The sequence below is a fragment of the Lissotriton helveticus genome, chromosome 5_1 (genome assembly GCF_964261635.1).
Source record: "Lissotriton helveticus chromosome 5_1, aLisHel1.1, whole genome shotgun sequence".
Classification (NCBI taxonomy): domain Eukaryota; kingdom Metazoa; phylum Chordata; class Amphibia; order Caudata; family Salamandridae; genus Lissotriton; species Lissotriton helveticus.
The window spans coordinates 1754652194-1754671459 of record NC_136065.1 but is presented as its reverse complement, the minus strand read 5'-3'; positions in this window follow the sequence as shown (position 1 = coordinate 1754671459).

Here is a 19266-nt window from a genome sequence, read left to right as displayed (position 1 = left end):
TCGAGAACATTAGGTGAGCTATTGCCCAGAGTCACATGGTGCTGGGCTAACCTGCCGCCGGCGCCGGGGATCAAACTGTGGCCAGGCATGGCTTGGCAGTTCGGGCTGGACTGTTCCCATGAGGCACAGGGTCAGAGTGATTTGCATATAGCCATGTCTGAACAGGGGTGGCAGAGTGGGCTAAAGAACGGTGATGGATTAAACCCAGATCTTTTGACTGGGTGTGAGTGTTTGATTGATTCAGATGCTCCGTCCATCACCACCCCCTTTTGTACCGCTTTTGGCCGCCTAAGTGTGGCAGGGTATGCTCAGACGTGAGTCCCTTGCTCACTTTGCCACTGGATTCAAGCAAGCCGGGCTGAAGACGGCTGGAATGGCAGAAACCGGTCCTCGGAAGCTTGTTTCCGGTCCAGGGAAGGCATGGCTTGGCAGTTCGGGCTGGACTGTACCCATGAGGCACAGGGTCAGACTGATTTGCATATAGCCATGTCTGAACTGGGGTGGCAGAGTGGGCTAAAGAACAGTGATGGATTAAACCCAGATCTTTTGACTGGGTGTGAGTGTTTGATTGATTCAGTTGCTCCGTCCATCACCAACCCCTTTTGTTGATTGGTAAGAAGGCATGTACTTCCACAGAAAAGTGCTTTCCTGCTATACAGCTGTTATTTCTTTTATTTACCCAGCTGCCTGAGGTTGAACATTCAGGGGCACACACAAGACATTGTTAAACTATTAAACTGTCATAGATAGCCGGATCATTTATGGTGTTTTTCTCTGGCAGCTGCACAGATGGGAGGAGGGCAGTCAATAATTTACATGGATTTTTAGGTCTGGCTTGACAGTGCCACCTTCTGACCATTTAACCTGCACCAATATTATTCTATAATTCTTTGCTGCCACACACAAATATATCCATTCCTATACTATCTACTCATATTGATTAAGGTTACCACACAACATTCATTCAAAGCCAGACCTATTGCCATTGCCAATGCTTGTTAAGCATAAGATTAGCACACTGCCATTCATGACAAACTAGAGAGTGACAAAGCCTGGTGCCGTTTTTAAAGTAATGTTGTTAAGCATAGGATTAGCAGATGCAGTCTACGTCAAGCTAAAAAATGACAAAAGCTCTTCACCACTACAGGCCCATTATTTCAGCTTTCGATTGTTAAAATACCGTTCAAGCCAACCTGTGATGAATTAAAGCTACTCCTGACATGTGTTTTGCTCTAGTTACAGATCATCAGAGAAGTATAGCTTTTTCCAGACACAAGGTAGCATCCAGTATAAGTCAAAACAATACAGTATCATTTATTTTCAATAGGTTCTTTAAAGAAGCATGTCGGGGTGTATGTCAAGCATACATTCACAGCAAACATGGGGACATTTGCTCTTATATTGTTACTCTGCAGAAGAGTGCACTAAAATTCAGTCTTTTTTGTAGAATAACAAAGTGTTTGATTCAAAAATAGGGTTGTGCAACATCAGATGCATCACACCAGCTAAGATAGTCATTGTATTCCACCTCGACTTTGAATGACTTTCCCAGAGTGCAGTAAACCCACTGCAAGGCAGGATTTCCAATGCAAGATGTCAATGGCTGGGACATCCTGCAGCAACAAATCTCAGGTGGCTATGCAACAACCCTCCATGAAAATTTAGGAGGTGTGGCTAGAGTAAACAAATGGTGATGGATTTTGGGAGATCAAATTGGGGCCATCAGCAGGGACTGCCATGAACAAGCAAGGAAACCTCTGATGCAGGGGGGAACCTATTGCGCTGTCAAAAAGTTCAGTGTGGTGGGTAGAAGGAGTGTCTGTACAAGATACTGGGTGAATATCTGATGAGCATTGCAGTCCACCTGATGCCCTGAGTGGGAATTTGCTTCAGTAGCTCAACCTGCCAATGCAACTAGAGACAGCAGAATCTGCCTTTTTACAAAGACTTTGTGAGCTTGAAAGGTTTTTCAAAACAAACTTGTGAAATTGAAACAATTCTTATCCAAGTTAGTGGTATTCATTTTTTTTACCTCAGAAGGAATAAAGGCTAAGTGTACACATATATATTTGAAGAGGTGACCATGAGATCAAACACAGATCCCTGCAGTTAATGCATTAACACACTGACCTGCTAGACCCATAATAAAAGTATTGTCTATCTACGAGACAAACTGTGTCATATATTGTTCAGAATAAAAAAATAGAGACACTCGCTTATGCAAGTACCACTCACTTCTGTGAATTGCATCATTATAGATTGTGGAGACCAAGTAGACATCAACTACAAGCCTGTAGCATACATTCCAATATCATGAAAAGAGTATGCCACCGACCAGGAATATTTAAGGTAAGGGCAGAGGAGGAGCTTTCATGAAAATCCATGCTGTTCCATGCCATCAATATTCGCATGTATTAACCAACAGTTGCTAATTTTTCAGCCATTTTCCCTATCGCCTTTTTATTCTGTAGCATTTGTTTACGCCGCTGACAGATAATGATCAGTTCAGCGAGACCTAAAATTACACCTAACTGTAACATATTGATTCTGAATGCACAGGATGTTGTAGTAGCGCGGTCTAGTGTTGCACGTCACGTGAGTTACTTGACGTGCCGGCGGCCATGTTGGGCTGCGCGCACAGGGAGCGCGACAGTGGCGCGAAAAGTCGGTACGAGCAGCAGAGGCTCGGCGCTCTATTAGGGAGTTACCAGAATAAATACCTTGAACAGCACTGAGGCTGCAGAGTCATTATTGGGGGCAGCAAGGAACACTACAATGGCGACGAGGATGGGATGAGCAATCCCACAACCCCCCACAGAGAAAAAAAAAAAAAAAAGACAACTGCACACCGGTGGCCAGAAGAGACCAACAGGCAACACACTGCCACACAGGTACCCTATAGAGCGCGGCAGGGCCCATAAAGCATCCGCTGGACCAAGGCAGTCACCACAGGAGGGGACAGAGCGGGAAGGCACGAGAATTGTGCCAGAATCAGCCACCAACCACAACCTGAGGGCACAGAGCTGGATAGCGTACAAAAGAGCGAGGGGGCTGACGCTGATAGTCCCCAGGCCCACGGAAGCGAGGAAGAGCAAGACAGCACGCCGGGGAGCCCCAGGGGCCCAGAAAGCGCAGAGCCCAAGGTCAAGAGCGAGAAGATGAGTACGCAGGCGGGGTATGCGACGGCGCCTGTACAATTTCTACCCAGGCCCGGCGAACCACTGATGAAGTGGGAAGACTGGCGAGAGTACATCGACAATTTCATAGGGGTATTAGAAGACGAGAACGAGGAAGTGTTCAAACCCCAGCGGAAGAAACGCATCTTGTTACTAAACTTGGGACCTGAGGGGTTGAAAGTGTACAAAAGCTTAGTACCAAAACAGAGGACAAGCACGGACAGTGACGTGTACGCTCATGCCATTGAGGACCTCAATGAACATTTCAGGCCGGCGGTATGCGTGTCAGTGGATAGATTCAACTTCCAGCAAAGGAAACAGCACCCAGGAGAGACGGTAGAGGAATACGTGGCAGCACTGAAACGATTGGCGGCCACCTGCAAATACGACAACTGGGAGGAAGAATTCATAAAGGACCAGGTGGTAATGCACACCACGTGCACGTCCGTACAATATAAACTATGGGCCAGCGGAGACACCACCCTGAAAGAGGTCATGGTCATTGTCAAAAGGGCAGAGCTGGCAAGGAGGTGCGCTGAAGCGACGAAGAAAGAAACAGCGCCAAGCACCATGGTAAACAGAGTGGACGAAGAAGGGCCCCGTAAGGATCACCTGAACAGGAAGTATGCAGAAAAGGGACAGTCCAAATGGCAAAGCTACGGCGGTCCTCAAGGAAAATCGGCGGGAAACAACTGGAAGTCATGTTACAGGTGCGGAAGCTGGACGCATGAGGCCCACGACAGAAAATGCCCGGCGTTTCGCGCCAAATGCTTATACTGCAGTATAACAGGTCATTACGAGAAGGTGTGCAGGAAAAAGGCCTCCAAAGGAGAAGTGAGATACGTAGGCCAAGACAACGATGACCAAGAAGAAACGACGGAACAGGAGGTGGTCACGTTCCTGTGCATATACGACCAGTTACTGGGCGTCGAGGGGCAAGTGCTCAGCGTCGATGGCAAGAGAACAATGAAGCCCATCCTGGAGATGAAGATTGGCGGCATCATGATCCGTGTAGTGGCGGATACAGGCTCCCCATACACCATTGTCCAGCGAGCGGTATGGGAGGAGAAATTTGCACCGCACTTGGGTTCAGCACTGGAGAAGCTAGACATCTGGCCAGTATCTTACAACGGAGACCGAATACCAATGGCAGGGTTCAGACCGCTACTCTTTGAGTTCCGCGGCCGGTCAGCCAACTGCAAACTCTATGTGTCTGAGAAAGGCCCCTCGGTCCTGGGATGGCTGGACCAGGGTGACCTAGGCATCAAGCTTGATCCGGGAGGCAAGGAGCAGATACTACTGACGGAACCAGAGAACTGGCCAGACCTGGAAAAGTGGAAAAGCGAATTCCCCAAAGTCTTTGGAGGAACAGTGGGGAAGTTAGAAAAATTCGCACACAAGATAATCCTAAAGGAGAATGCGGTCCCTGTGGCCCACAAGGCCAGGAACATCCCCTTGGCGGTACGAGATGCAGTTCGGGACGAACTCCAGGACTTGGAGAGAAAAGGGATCATCGAGCCGATAACGTGCGCCGAGTGGCTGGCGCCCTTGGTGGTAGTCAAGAAACCCAGTGGAAAGGTCAGGTTATGCATCGACTTACGCGAACTGAACAAGAACATTGTGGTCGAGAGGTTTCCCCTACCCCGAATAGAGGAGATGTTGGCCAACACCAGGGGGATCAAATGGTATTCCACCATCGACCTGACCTCTGCCTACCACCAAATAGCTCTACACCCGGAGAGCCGTCACCTCACATCGTTCATCACCCCATTCGGATGCTATCAGTTCCGCCGAATGCCGTTTGGGCTGGCCTCGGCGGCAGCTGTTTTCCAGAAGCTGATGCACCAGCTGTTTCAGAAAACAACCGGAGTGCAATACTTCCAGGATGACATCCTAGTGATGGGTCAAGACAAACCCGACCATGACACGAAACTAGGAGAGGTGTTGCGGATTCTGGAATCGAAAGGCCTCACAGCTGAGTGGTCCAAATGCCGGATAGGAATGGAGTCAGTGAAGTACCTGGGGCATGAGATCGGAGTAGGTGGAGTGACCCCAAAGGCAGACAACGTGAGAGCCATATGCGAGGCACCATCACCGACCAACAAGGATGAAATCAGGTCGTTTATCGGCATGGCAGAATATTACAGCAAGTTCATGCAGCATTTCGCCTCCAAGACACACCATATGAGGCAACTCACTCGAGAAAACACGGAATTTAAATGGTCTGAGGAAGCCCAAGGTGAATTCGAGGTGGTCAAGAAAGAAATTGCAGAAGCCATTCCACTCCAAGGTCATGACCCCCAAGGGAGGACGGTGCTGACCACGGATGCAAGCGACAAAGGGCTGGGCGCAGTCCTCATGCAGGACCGAGGACAGGGACAACTGGATACGATAAGCTTCGCCTCTCGCACGCTGAGTGACACGGAAAAAAAGTACAGCGTGATTGAAAAGGAGATGCTGGCGGTGGTATGGGCCACTACAAGATTCAGGCAGTTCCTGTGGGGCACACGATTCCAATTGAGAACGGACCACAAGCCTTTGCTAAAGGTACTAACGTCTAGTGGACATGCCGACGCAACGCCCCGGATCTCCAAGATGTCGCTGAAGTTACTGGAGTTCAGATATGATGTAGAGCACATCCCTGGGAGCAAGAACAGAGTGGCAGACTACCTGAGCAGGGCAGCAGCCATGGAACAGAGCGGGGAGGACAAGGCAGGAACAGAAGAATGGGTAGCGATGACAGAAGACTTGGAGAGTACTATCAGCCTCCAGGAGTGGAGACAGGCATATGAGGAGGACCAAATCCTAGTGGCAGTGAAAACACATGTCATCCAAGGATGGCCGGAAAAGAGATTTATCAGCAGAGAACTGAAACCATACTTTGAAGTCAGGGAAGAACTATCGATTGAGGACCGAGGTGTGTTTATGCACAGGGGGGAGAAAGTGATTCCTCCGGCTAACCTCATCAACAAGTTGTTGGACATGCTCCACGATGGGCACCTTGGAATAGGCAAATTGAGATTGAGGACAAGACAGGATTACTGGTGGCCAGGAATGGACATTAGGGCTGAAAGACATGTGAGGAACTGCACCAGATGCCAGGGAGCAGACAAGGCACTCAAACCCCTGCGACCAGCAATGGGACAGTTTGAACAACCAAAAAACCCATGGGAGGAGTTGTCGGTGGACATCCTGGGTCCGGTTCTGGACACACGGGGCACACAGAAGTATGTATGTGTCATGGTGGACAGGTACTCGAAGTGGCCTGAACTCAAGATAGAAGAAACAATGGATACAGAAACAATAATAAAATTCATGGCAGATACATTTGTGAGGGAAGGTATTCCTAAAGTGATTCTCAGCGACAATGGGCCACAATTCAGATCGGAGAAATGGAACAGCTTCATGCAGCGGAACGGCATCATATCCAGACACACCTCCATTTACCACCCGGCGGGGAATGGTCTGGTGGAACGTTTTAACCGAGTAGTGATGGGGTCGATCCAAGCGGCCATATCGGACAACAAAGACTGGGAAGTGGAGATATGGCACATGATTTGGGCATACAGGATCACCCCCACAAGCACGGGCTACAGTCCATTCCAAATACTGAGGGGACGAGAGCCATTCACCCAGGACAACAGAGTGTGGAAAGAAAAAACGGTCAAAAGTGAGTGGTCCCCATCAGTGGTGCGAGCAAATCTGGAGAAGGCCCAGGCGGCTTACACCAAACACTACGACAACAGGAGACGGGTGAAGGACACTGGATTGGAAAAAGGAGAATGGGTACGTGTAAAGTTGGCCACGATGCAGAAGAAAGGAGAGAGTAAATATAGCAAGCCTATGCAAGTAAAGGAAGTCCTGGGCAGGGCGGCACTGCTGAGTGACGGGAACGTATGGTCGCAGGACCGCATGGCGAGATGCAACAAGATTTTGTGTTGGGACCAAGGAGTAACAGACTTTGATGAAGAGAACCAAGAAACAACTATGCAGGAACAACCAGAGGCAGTAGTAGAAGGGAATGGAGAAGATCCACAAAGACAAAAGACTGAGACGAGTGACCGAGAGCAGAGGGCTGGAGGAGGTATGAGCAGAGGCGATGGAAGTGCAGCCGCACCAGTAAGTAGAGGAAGAAGCGATGGAGATGACCCCAGCACCACGGTAAGACTGACCCGCAGGGGTAGAGTGGTGGTCAAGCCAGCCAGGTTCAGAGACTATGAGATGAGTAGTGGACTATAGTTAAGTTGTAAATATTATTGGGAAAAAAGGGAAATATGTAGTAGCGCGGTCTAGTGTTGCACGTCACGTGAGTTACGTGACGTCCCGGCGGCCATGTTGGGCTGCGCGCGCAGGGAGCGCGACAGTGGCGCGAAGAGTCGGTACGAGCAGCAGAGGCTCGGTGCTCTATTAGGGAGTTACCAGAATAAATTCCTTGAACAGCACTGAGGCTGCAGAGTCATTACTGGGGGCAGCAAGGAACACTACAGATTTATTAACGCTACATCAAATGACATTTGTGCTTTGATTATTGGTTCGTCGTGTGTTACAAATGTGTTTATTTAGAATATTTGACGTACATGCAGAATCGTTGCTCACATGTGTGTTGGCTCCCAGTTGGGCTACTGAAAGTGCACATAAGGATATACACATTGGCCCTGAAGCAAGTTTTTATTAAGACGCATCAAATATAATGTCAGACTGACTCCAATTACGAAGATTATTGCAGGTTTTGTTTTATGAAATTAAACGATCTTCAGGGAGCACCAGTAATGAACATATTGCCATTTCTGAAGCATATTATACCTTTTTAATCTACTATAATGGAATTACTTGTTTGGGTTATAAAATATGTTATTCTTAGTAGAAAGAAAAGGACATGCTTTGCAGCTTAATGATGGATTGTGCATGCTAGAAGCTACAACCCTAGTTTCTGCTTCTTTTTCAATATTATTTTCCTACACGTAATGCTCTCGAGGAGTGCTGGAGCTGATACTTTGAGTGATGCAGACTCTATGATCCACATGTAAATGGTTTTATTTTACAAGCTCCTAATAGCAAATTTTTGTGATTCACTTTGAGGAAATTACAACTACCTATGTGTGAATGTGTCCTTGACACATTTAGCAATTCCTAATTGGATTAAATGAACCTTCATGAAACAATTCAGTTTAATGTTTTAAGAGTTGGCAGTGGCCCCTGGGGCCAATACCTCCTCTAAAAAAATGTTTTGGAAACATTCACAATGGGAAGGGGTCCCCTGGGTACCCCTACCCATTTTCGACTGGGTTAACACCTACTTGAAGTAGGCGGTAAAATGTAAATGTGTAGCAACCATATTTGAGATGCAAATCATTTGCACATGGAACTGTGAGTAGCTATTAGAAAGGGATGCCCTTAACACTCCCCTTTTTAATACAACATTGCAAAACCCAAATTACAATTTGGTAACGAGTTACTGATTTGCTGTTTGGACTTTGTACATGCCAAAAAGCTTTTTTACGTAAAAAAATTGGCCAATTCTGCCACTGGCAAAAAGGTTTGTACATGTGGCTGTATGTGTAAAAATAAGGTTGGTGCTGCATCGAGGTGCCAAGTAGGGAAAGGCAAGACTGGAGATAGCTAAATCATAGGAAGTGATTTTAGATGCATTCATGGCACCAGAAGATACACATAGAAATATAGCCTCACCTGCTTATTAGATTACCCCTCCCCTTACAACTCTCTCACCTTGGATGAATTAATGAATAAGGTATTTCTAAAGCGGACTGTCGCTTAGAAATGAGAATCCTTGTACTAAGCAGCAGTGTGACCGTATTCTGAGGCCTGAATGGAAACAATTTAGATGAGGGCAAGGTAGAGAGTGTCAGGGACTTGGAAGAGCAACATCTTCATAGACTTTTAAGAGGCATCTCCTGTACTTGCAGATTCAAGATGCATTAGCATTTGATCCCATGCTTTGGTGGCTATCACCATGAAGGATTTTCCACCTCGCGTTTTTAATCTGAAGGACAGGTGCTTCAATAGATTTGCATTGGAGGATATGTGTTCTCAGGGTCTTGTGGTGTCAATCTGGCTGTGAGATATTTAGGGCCTGTGGCCTTATTGGCTCTAAAGAACAGTAACAGTGTCCTAACCTTTTGGGTGCTCATGACGAAACGATTCCGTCATGAGCACCAATTCTTCTGTGCTCATGACATAACCATTCCATCCTGAGTACAGGCAAGGAAAATCCCTCTGCTGCAGACAGCAGAGGGATTTCCCTTTTTTTCCCTTGGGAGGTGGGGAAGAGCTTCCCCAACCTCCAGAGACCTGTTAGGGGTTTTCATTGTAATGGTGATCATGTGCATGGCATGCTGTTGTCATTACAATGAAAACGAAATTGAAACTTAGTTTCAGTTTCACAGTTTTGGTGCTTGTGGGGCTATCTCAGCTCCCCGAGCAGCGTAATATATGGGAGAGGTATCGTTGGAAAGGGGAGAATCTCCCCTTTCAAATGGTACCCTTCCCAAGTGGATCACTGCTTGGGGATCACCCAAGGAGGGCGATCCCCAAGTAAGGATACACCCACTAGCACCAGGGAGGGAGTAGCGACCACTTGGGCAAGGGCATTTGCTCCCCAATATATTTTTTTCCAGAGACAGTATTTCTGCGCCCCTGGGAGGCAGATGGGGCAATGGCCCCTTATCTGCCCCACCAGGGGGGCGGAAGGCCCACTAGGCACAATGGATTTATCTTTTTCCAATGTTCGGGGAGGGGGTGCCCAGAATGGTCATGCCAATTCCCCTACGCCCCTAAAAAATGCCACTGTCCTTCTGCCCCCCCAGGAAGCAGATGGCGGAAGTAGCACCTGATCTGCCCCCGGGGATTGTTTTAATTAGTAGGGGTGGGGCTGCCCAGAATGGGCATGCCAATGCCTCACCCCAAAAATAATTGCCATAGTCTTTCTGCCCCCCCCCCCCCCCCCCCCCCCCCCCAGAGGCAGATAGGGGAGGATGGGGCAGAAAGCCCAATAGGCATCAGGGATTTTTTTTTATTGAGTGGTGTGGGCTGGCCAGAATGGACATGACAATGCCCCCACCACCCCCAAAAAATGCCACAGACTTTCTTCCCCCAGGAGACAGATGTGGGCAGTAGCCCCAGATCGTCCCTCCCCCCCCCCCCCACTGCCAGAGGGCAGCAGAGTACCCTCTAGGCGCCAGCGATTACACTGGCATTTATTATGCGTGGGGGCTGCTCAGAATGTGCATACCAATGTTCCCACCCCCTGCAAAAAATTGCCGCAGTCTTTCTGTCCCCTTAGTGGCATATCAGGGCTACCCCCCTGACTCTCCCCGAGGGCTGCAGAAAGCTCACTAAGCATGGACTTGTTTTTAGCAATGTGTCTACCTGTGGATTTTGAACCCTAGCTCTGCCGGCACCTAGGGAAACCTAGCAAACCTATATATTTTTGAAAACTAGACACCCAGGGAAATCCAGGATGGGGTGACTTGTCTGACTCTCACCAGGTTTTGTTATCCAGAGTCCCTTGCAAACCTAAAACTTTGTAAACAAAAACACATTTCTGTGATGGATAGTTTGGGAATCTGTGTGGATTCACAAAATTCCACCCACCCTGCATTCCCCAAATTCTTCCAAGAAAAAAGCTACCTCACTTGTGTGGGTAGGCCTAGTACCCAGAACAGGCAAGGGCCCTAAACGTATTGTAGAGACTTCAAAATTATCTATCACAAACCAACCTAGTTTTGCAAGGTGGGCACCTGGGCTATTGGTCACTGGCTCAGCAGCCATTCAGGGAAACCTATCAAAACCACACATTTCTGAAACCTAGACACCTGGGGTGTCAGTGAGGTATGGCTTGCGTGGATCCTCCAATGATTACCTACAGAGAATCCCCTGAAAACCTCAAAATAAGCTGAAAAAACCCCACCTTTTCCTCACTTTTCTGTGTGGGAAAGTTGTGGAATTACTGGGCTGACACAAATTTCCTACCACCTAGCATTCCCCCCGGGTCTCCTGATGAAAATGGTACCTCACTTGTGTGGGTAAGCATAGATGCTGCAACAGGAAATGGCCCAAATCGTACAGTGGAGTATTCAAAATTACATATCATAAATAGGGCTCCCGGTTTTCCGTTTATACGGATTTTTACATATAAATACAGACGGAAAACTACTTGTCTTCCGTCTGTATTTATATTTAGAAACGGCAAAATACTAGTAAATGTTGCCGCGCTGCCCTGCTTCAGAGTTACCGCGCCGCCCCCCCCTTGTTCATGATGCTTGAAATTCCTTTCAATTCCTTCCAATTAGGGTCTTTTAGTGAAAGCCCAGGGGCTGGCCCACCTCTCCGCAACAGGAGCCGGTGTGAGACGGCAGCAGTGCAGGGAACAGTGGCAGGTGTCAGCGAGGAGCAGGAGCCACTACTCCGCCCTCCCAGGGCCTCTCACATGCCTTCAGGCCTCGTGCACCTTGCACCCAGCTGTGCCCTTCCCTACCCCGGCTCTGCTTGCATGCAAATATAGCTGTTGTTCCGTGGTGCAGGTTCCAGGCAATGCCACAGTGATAGCAGAAAGAGTGAAGGTGAATTCTAAGAAAATCAACATGCATAGCCATGAGCAATTGAGGGCTGAACCAGGCGACTGAAAGGGCCCCATCCTAACCCTCCCACCCCTCACTCCCCCTTCCGTCCTGTGTGTCTGCTTGGTCTGAGACACCTTTCCCAGGCACACACACACAGCCGCGCCCGAGTACTTCACAGGTCTTTAAAAGACCATTTGCTTGCTAATGAGGCTTTGTTGTTTTTTCCACCCCTTCTTAGAGCCCCTGCAGCTCCAGTTGACTATTGCTTGAAAAATCAGCCCCCCCCCACCCCCCGAAATTTGGTTCTAGTTGCGCCTCTGGGCTGAACCATAGCAGAAATTACTAGATTTGTTGGCATTCATTTATTTAGAGAAAATCTTAATTCAGAGGTAATAACTTGCCGATGGCCACAAACTTTCATATTCAATAGCTTGAACTTCACTGTATGGAATTTAAGTTATTACCAACCATTTGAGTCTGTACGTGAGGCAGTGAGACTTCACATGTGATAGCTCTTCAGGAGAGTGATTGCAGACAGACGAGTACAGCGCCACACCAAGTGGCCTCTTGGCACATGGCCATGCGCGGATGTCTGCAGCTCCCACAATGTGTAATCTCAAAGGCTGCCCGAGGCATTATTCATCTGTGTGCTACAAATTTCACATAATTGACTGCAGATCAGGTTTAGGTTGAGGTTTCAGCAGGGCTGGCTGTTCCTTTCATCCTTCTGAGGGCAGTTTAACTCAGCACCATTGTTGGGTTGGATTAGTAAGTGTGCCTGATTGATTTTGGTCGTAACAAAGCCACTCAGTCATAAAAACGTCTCTCATAATTTCACTAAAATTATAAAAATGTCGCACATGTCAATCTGAAACCTTGGCAGCTATGACTTAGTCCACGTTGCTTCCAGTAAAAACAATTGGGCTGACTTAAAGCCACGTTAGAGCTAACATTTAACGTGGGGTTCGCTCTGTCACAACCGGTGTTTATGTCCTACAGCCTCTTTCCTGGGTTAATTTAAATAAATGTGGAGAAATACTAGTTGTAGCATCGTCTTTTGCTTGTCGCAAAAATAAATGTGGATAAATACAGATAAAATGCCCAAAAAATAAATATGGATAAATACAGACGGAAATGGCAAAAAAATAAATACCATAAAACCGGGAGCCTTAATTCATAAAGCTACCTGGTTTTGGAGAGGGGTCCTGTTTTTTTAACCAGGGGCTCGCAGCCATCTTGAGAAACCTACCACACCCACATATTTCTGAAAAGTAGACACCCTGGGAGCCTAGTGAAGTACATCTTGTGTGGATTCTCCAACGTTTCCTACCCAGAATCTCTTGCAAACCTCAAATTTAGCTAAGAAAAAGAAGTTTTTCCACACATTTTTGTGTGCGATCACTGTGCCGGCACAAATGTCCTATTACGTAGCATTGCCCTTGGTCTACTGAGTAAAATGATACCTAATTTTGTGGCTGTCCAATGCTAAAAAAGTTTTTTTTTAATGTAGCGCTTAGAATTTGCGGTGCTATACTTTTAATCCCTCTGTTTTTGGCTTTTCCCATTCACAGGCCTTTGGCACACCCACACAAGTGAGGTATCATTTTACCCGGGTAGGGAAACTTTGGTGGATCCACACAGGCCATACCTCACTGAACTTCCAAGAGTGTCTAGATTTCAGAAATGTGTGGGTTTGGTAGGTTTCCCTAGGTGGTCACCAAGCCCAAGACAATATTTCTCGGAAGACTTTGGAGAGTGCGGGGTGAGTGGAATTTTGTAGATCCACCCAGATTCTAGAACTTTTCAGCACAGAAATGTGAGGAAAATGTGTTTTTTGTGCAAAGTCTGAAATTTGCAAGGGATTCTGGGTAACAGAACCTGGTGAGAGCCAGACAGGTTACCCCACCCTGTATTCCCCCGGGTGTCTAGTTTTAAAAAATGTACAGGTTTGCTAGGTTTCCCTACGTGCCGGCAAAGCTAGGGTTCAAATTCTACAGCTAGGCACTTTGAAAGAAAATGGTCAGTTTTCACTGCAGAAATGTTGCATTTTGGGCCATTTCCTGTCGCAGGCACTTGGCCTACCCTCACAAGTGAGGTACCATTTTTCTCGGAAGACATTGGGAAAGGCAGAATGTGTGGAATTATGAGGATCCACGCAGGTTCCAGAACTTTCCACCACAGAAATGTGAGGAAAATGTGTTTGTTTTTTTGCAAAGTTTGGTGAGATTTGCATGGAATTTGGACAACAGAACCTGTAAAAATGAACTATATCCACGTTTCCTTTTGCAGGCACTAGGCCTACCTACACAAGTGAGGTATCATTTTTATCGGGAAACTTAGGGTAATATAGAATTGTGTAGCAACTGGTATTACCTGTGCATTTCTACCTTCCAAATGAAAGACAATGTGTAAGAAAGAAATCACTTTGAAAAATGTCCTATAATTCTCATGCTAGTATGGGTACTCACAATTTCAGAAATGTGCAAATAGCTACTGTTTCTAAACTCTATATTGTGTTCCAATTTCAGAAATACATAGGTGTCTTTCATCCCGATTTTTCACTGTATATATTTTCCCGAATGAATTTCCGTATACCCGGTACATAATAAAAAAAAACATTTCAAGACGCTGCTCAGTTATTGCCTCTGGGTTCGTCGGTTTCTTGGTGAACCTACAAGTCCTACATATCCCCACAACCAGAGTGGTCCAGTGGATGTAACTATATTGCTTTCAAACATCTGTCATAATTAGAAGAAATTACAGGCGAACATGTTTGCACAACTGGCTGTTTTTTCAACTCATTTTACATTTTTCCTGTTTTCAACTGTTAAATTCTAAAAAGAAACCTTGAAGGATCTAACCAAATGACCCCTTGCTAAATGCAGATTTATGTCTACCTTTTTTAAAATGTATAGCTGTCCAGGATCCATTATTGCTTTCATACTCATTTCTACCAATAACTGAAAAAAGGTTGAAACCACAAAAAATAGCAAAAATAGGCTAGTCCCCAGTAAAATGCCAAAACTGTGTAAAAAATGTTGGTTTTCTGACAAAAGTCTGTCAGTCCCTGAAAGCTGTAAAAATTGGGATTTCAGTCCCCCAAACCTTTTGTTGAAACCAGATGCTTTCATTTGCAGCACGTTATTCCAATTTTCCCCAACAAAACCAACATTTTGCTGTATTTTGGCTTATTTCTGGGTCCCCTCCAGGGGAATCAACAAACTCTGGGTACCTTTAACATTCCTGTGATGTTGGAAGAAAAGGACAATGGTGTGGATACCTTATGTGATTAAAAAGTTACAGGGGCCTAGCAGCGAAGGGGGTAAACAAGATTATATTCTGTATAGGCAGCAAATTGAGTCTTTTTAATGTGGCTGATGCTGGGCTCCGTTTAGGGAGCTGCACCATCTCTGTGGCTGCTGCGTGTTGGACCATCTGAGGTTTATAAACTAGCTGTTTTGTACAGCCCACATATAAGCTGTTGCAATAGTTGAGTCTCGACGTAATGAGGGCAGATGCTACAGTTTTTTTGAAAGTGATGAGAAGAAAGTAAAACATTTCTTGAGGGATTTAATCAAGTGAAATCACATCCCAGCTACTGCCGCTGCTTGAGGTTGAAAAGTTAGTCTGTTATCATATTTCACCCCGAAAGAGGGGACTGAATTTGGCCACCAGTGTGTGGGAGAGAAAAATTAGAATTTCTGTTTCCTCAGAATTGCACTTGTGATGATTGTTTTGCATCCATGAAATTAAACTGGATAGACACCTTTAAAAATTAGTTACTGGACCCATTTACCCTTTGTCTAGGGAGAGGATCAACTCAGTGTCATCCACGTAGGAGGTGGTTGTGATTCCATCAGACTCATAGGAGTAATAAAAGGGCAATATACATATTGAAAAGAGCAGGACTGAGGGGTAATCCCTGTGGTACACCCTTAGTGACAAATGATCTAAGCCAAGATAGGGCTTTATGTTAGAACCCTATATCTTGGATTACCTGGACAAGAATATCATGTGTAATGGTATCAAATACTGCAGAAAAGTCTAACAATATCATTGCCTCATCATTCCCAGAATCCAGGGTGTTGAGTTGGGATTTTCCAGTAAAGTGATGAGTTGCTGGTTCACAGTTTTTTCCAGTATTTCAGTTAGTAAGGGCAACAGGGAGATAGATCTGAGATTGAACAAAATGGTGGGATCTACTAGAGATTTTTTTTTGTAACAGCCTAACAACTGCCAGGGAAATTTAGCTGTGGCTTAAGAGGCTACAGATGACCAAACGGTAAAATAGGAAGACTGCATACGAACATAAGTTTTCAGGATTGCAGTGCTACCACGGTAAACAGTAAAATGTGGCAAGATACTGAGATGCCCCAAGGAATGACATTTAATAGTTATTTTTATATTTTGTTCCTGCTACCTCAAATGGACAAACAGTAAACAACCTCTAATTATTTTATAGAATATCAGTAAATGACTAAATTAACTAAGCAATTAAGGTCATGGGGAAGTTATTCCAGGGGTATATATTCGTCTACTCAGATCAACCACAACTCAAAGTTAAAATGGACAGTTATGTTATGTGATTGTAAACAGTGCAATGGTCTATTGTAAACAGTTATGGATCCTGTAAAACCAATACAATAGTGTGAAATTGCATGTGGTGTGAAACACAGCATTTTGAGAGGGGTTCTTTCACTTTGTTCTAGTGCTCCCATGATATAATTCTCACCCAAACAAACTTTTGTTGATGGAACCTGACAGCTTTGTTGGGGCACTTATCCTCACCCTGTTACACCCGCGCAGCCGAGTCAACGCTGCCGCGGGATTGAAAATCTACATTGCCGCCATTAGCGAGCGAGCCTGCCCTCAGGCCACGCCCACCGTCACTAGGCCACTCCACCCCCACCTACTTAAGAGCTGACTACTAGCCCATTGCAGATTCTGTACTCCTGAGGCACAGCCGGGAGCTTTGTTCGTGGAAACTGTATTTTTAAAGATTTGTGTTGTTAATTGATTTTAAAATTACGCACTAAACTCTCACCTGACAGCTTTGTTGGGGCACTTATCCTCACCCTGTTACACCCGCGCAGCCGAGTCAACGCTGCCGCGGGATTGAAAATCTACATTGCCGCCATTAGCGAACGAGCCTGCCCTCAGGCCACGCCCACCGTCACTAGGCCACGCCCCCCCACCTACTTAAGAGCTGACTACTAGCCCATTGCAGATTCTGTACTCCTGAGGCACAGCCGGGAGCTTTGTTCGTGGAAACTGTATTTTTAAAGATTTGTGTTGTTAATTGATTTTAAAATTACGCACTAAACTCTCACCTGACAGCTTTGTTGGGGCACTTATCCTCACCCTGTTACACCCGCGAAGCCGAGTCAACGCTGCTGCGGGATTGAAAATTTACATTGCCGCCATTAGCGAGCGAGCCTGCCCTCAGGCCACGCCCAACGTCACTAGGCCACGCCCCCCCCACCTACTTAAGAGCTGACTACTAGCCCATTGCAGATTCTGTACTCCTGAGGCACAGCCGGGAGCTTTGTTCGTGGAAACTGTATTTTTAAAGATTTGTGTTGTTAATTGATTTTAAAATTACGCACTAAACTCTCACCTGACAGCTTTGTTGGGGCACTTATCCTCACCCTGTTACACCCGCGCAGCCGAGTCAACGCTGCCGCGGGATTGAAAATCTACATTGCCGCCATTAGCGAGCGAGCCTGCCCTCAGGCCACGCCCACCGTCACTAGGCCACGCCCTTTATCTCGTATAAAAATATGTGCATCCCTCGTACGCGCAGGGGACGGGCGCAGGGGGCGCGCCGTCAGGCCTAAGGCAAGCCCGTCTGGGCCCGTCCGGGCCCAGCCGGACCCAGGCCCAGTCACTCTGCCCGTACCTCCCGAGGACCGACTGGTCTACACGAGAGACAGACTCCTAGCACTCAACCCGCCGAAAAACCTTGAGTGCAGTTACATCCACTCGGGAGGCAACCCCTTCATCAACTGTGGCCTATGTAATCCAACCCCCACCATCTTAGGGAGCCATGGCCTACAGCTAGGCCTCCTTAACTGCCGGTACCTCCCTAAACACGCTCATGAAATCAATCTCCTAGTCCGGGAGCATGACTTTGATGTTTTGTTCCTCACGGAAACTTGGCTCACTCCTTGGTCGGACACTGATATTATCAACGCTCTCCCCCAAGGCTATCAAATCCTATCTCAAAACAGACCCCTCTGTAGAGGAGGCGGCCTCGCGATAATCTATAAAGAACAAATCTCATGTAGAGTTAACGATGGGAACATCGACGACTGTGAAAGCTGCCATTTTGCGTTACAAATTTCTCCTGCACACTCCCTTTCGGGGCTGTTGATATATCGTCCGCCAGGAACACCAGGGAAATTTTCTAACGTTCTTGTTGACACTGTCACTCAGATAGCGTCCTCTCCCAATTTTCTCATCGTGGGAGACCTCAACCTCCATTTATCAGATCCCAAGGACCTTATTGCGCATGAACTTCCTCGATCTTATGTCCCTCGACGTCCGATTAATTAATTTAGAACCCACCCAAGACAAAGGACACCTTTTGGACCCCGTTCTTATCAACATCACGGACCTTACTTCTGGCACTCCCCTCCCTCTTCCTTGGACAGACCATTTTTTAATACCCATCTCATGGCACTTTTTCATTCCACCTATCCAACAGGCCAACATTCGGGTCACTGACCGACGCTGGCACAAACTATCGCCAGATGAATGGGACTCCATTCTCAAGGCCTCGCCCTTGCCTCCAGTCTGTGATCCAGCCAGTGCTGATGATCAGTTTAACTCCTGGCTTACTACCTCATTGGATAAACTCCTCCCTAAAACCATTACCCTCAGGCGAATTAAAAGAATGAGCCCTGCCCCCTGGTACACTCCCGAGTTAAACCTTTTACGGAAGGAGTGTAAAAGAATGGAGCGTCACTGGCGGAAGGACAAATCGGTAGTCAAGAAAGAAGCCTACCGTACCTCTCTAACAAATTACAAGCTAGCCCTCCGCAAGACCAAGAGCTCATTCTTTCAGGAAAGGATAGAAAACTCCTCCTGTTCCTCCAAGGAAACTTACATTATTCTAAAAGAATTACTTAAAACACCAGAACCCACACCAAAGAACTCGCCAGATCCCAAGGCCGCTGAAGAGAAATGCCTTAAACTGGCTAAATTCTTTGAGGAGAAGATTCAAAAAATTCTGGCGTCACTTCCACCCACGGACATCAGTGAGGAAGGTTACATTAACTCAACCCCCTCCATTCCCCATTTATTCTCTCTCGGACCAGTCACCGACGAAGAGGTGTTAACTACGCTCCACACTATCAAAAGTGGATCCCCTAGGGACCCGGTTCCACTACGCATCCTCAAGAAAGTGGCCCCCACTATTGTTCCCCCACTCACCCAGCTCATCAACGCCTCCTTGCTCCAGGGAAAAGTTCCCCCAAGCTGGAAAGCGGCTGTAGTCAAAGCACTACTAA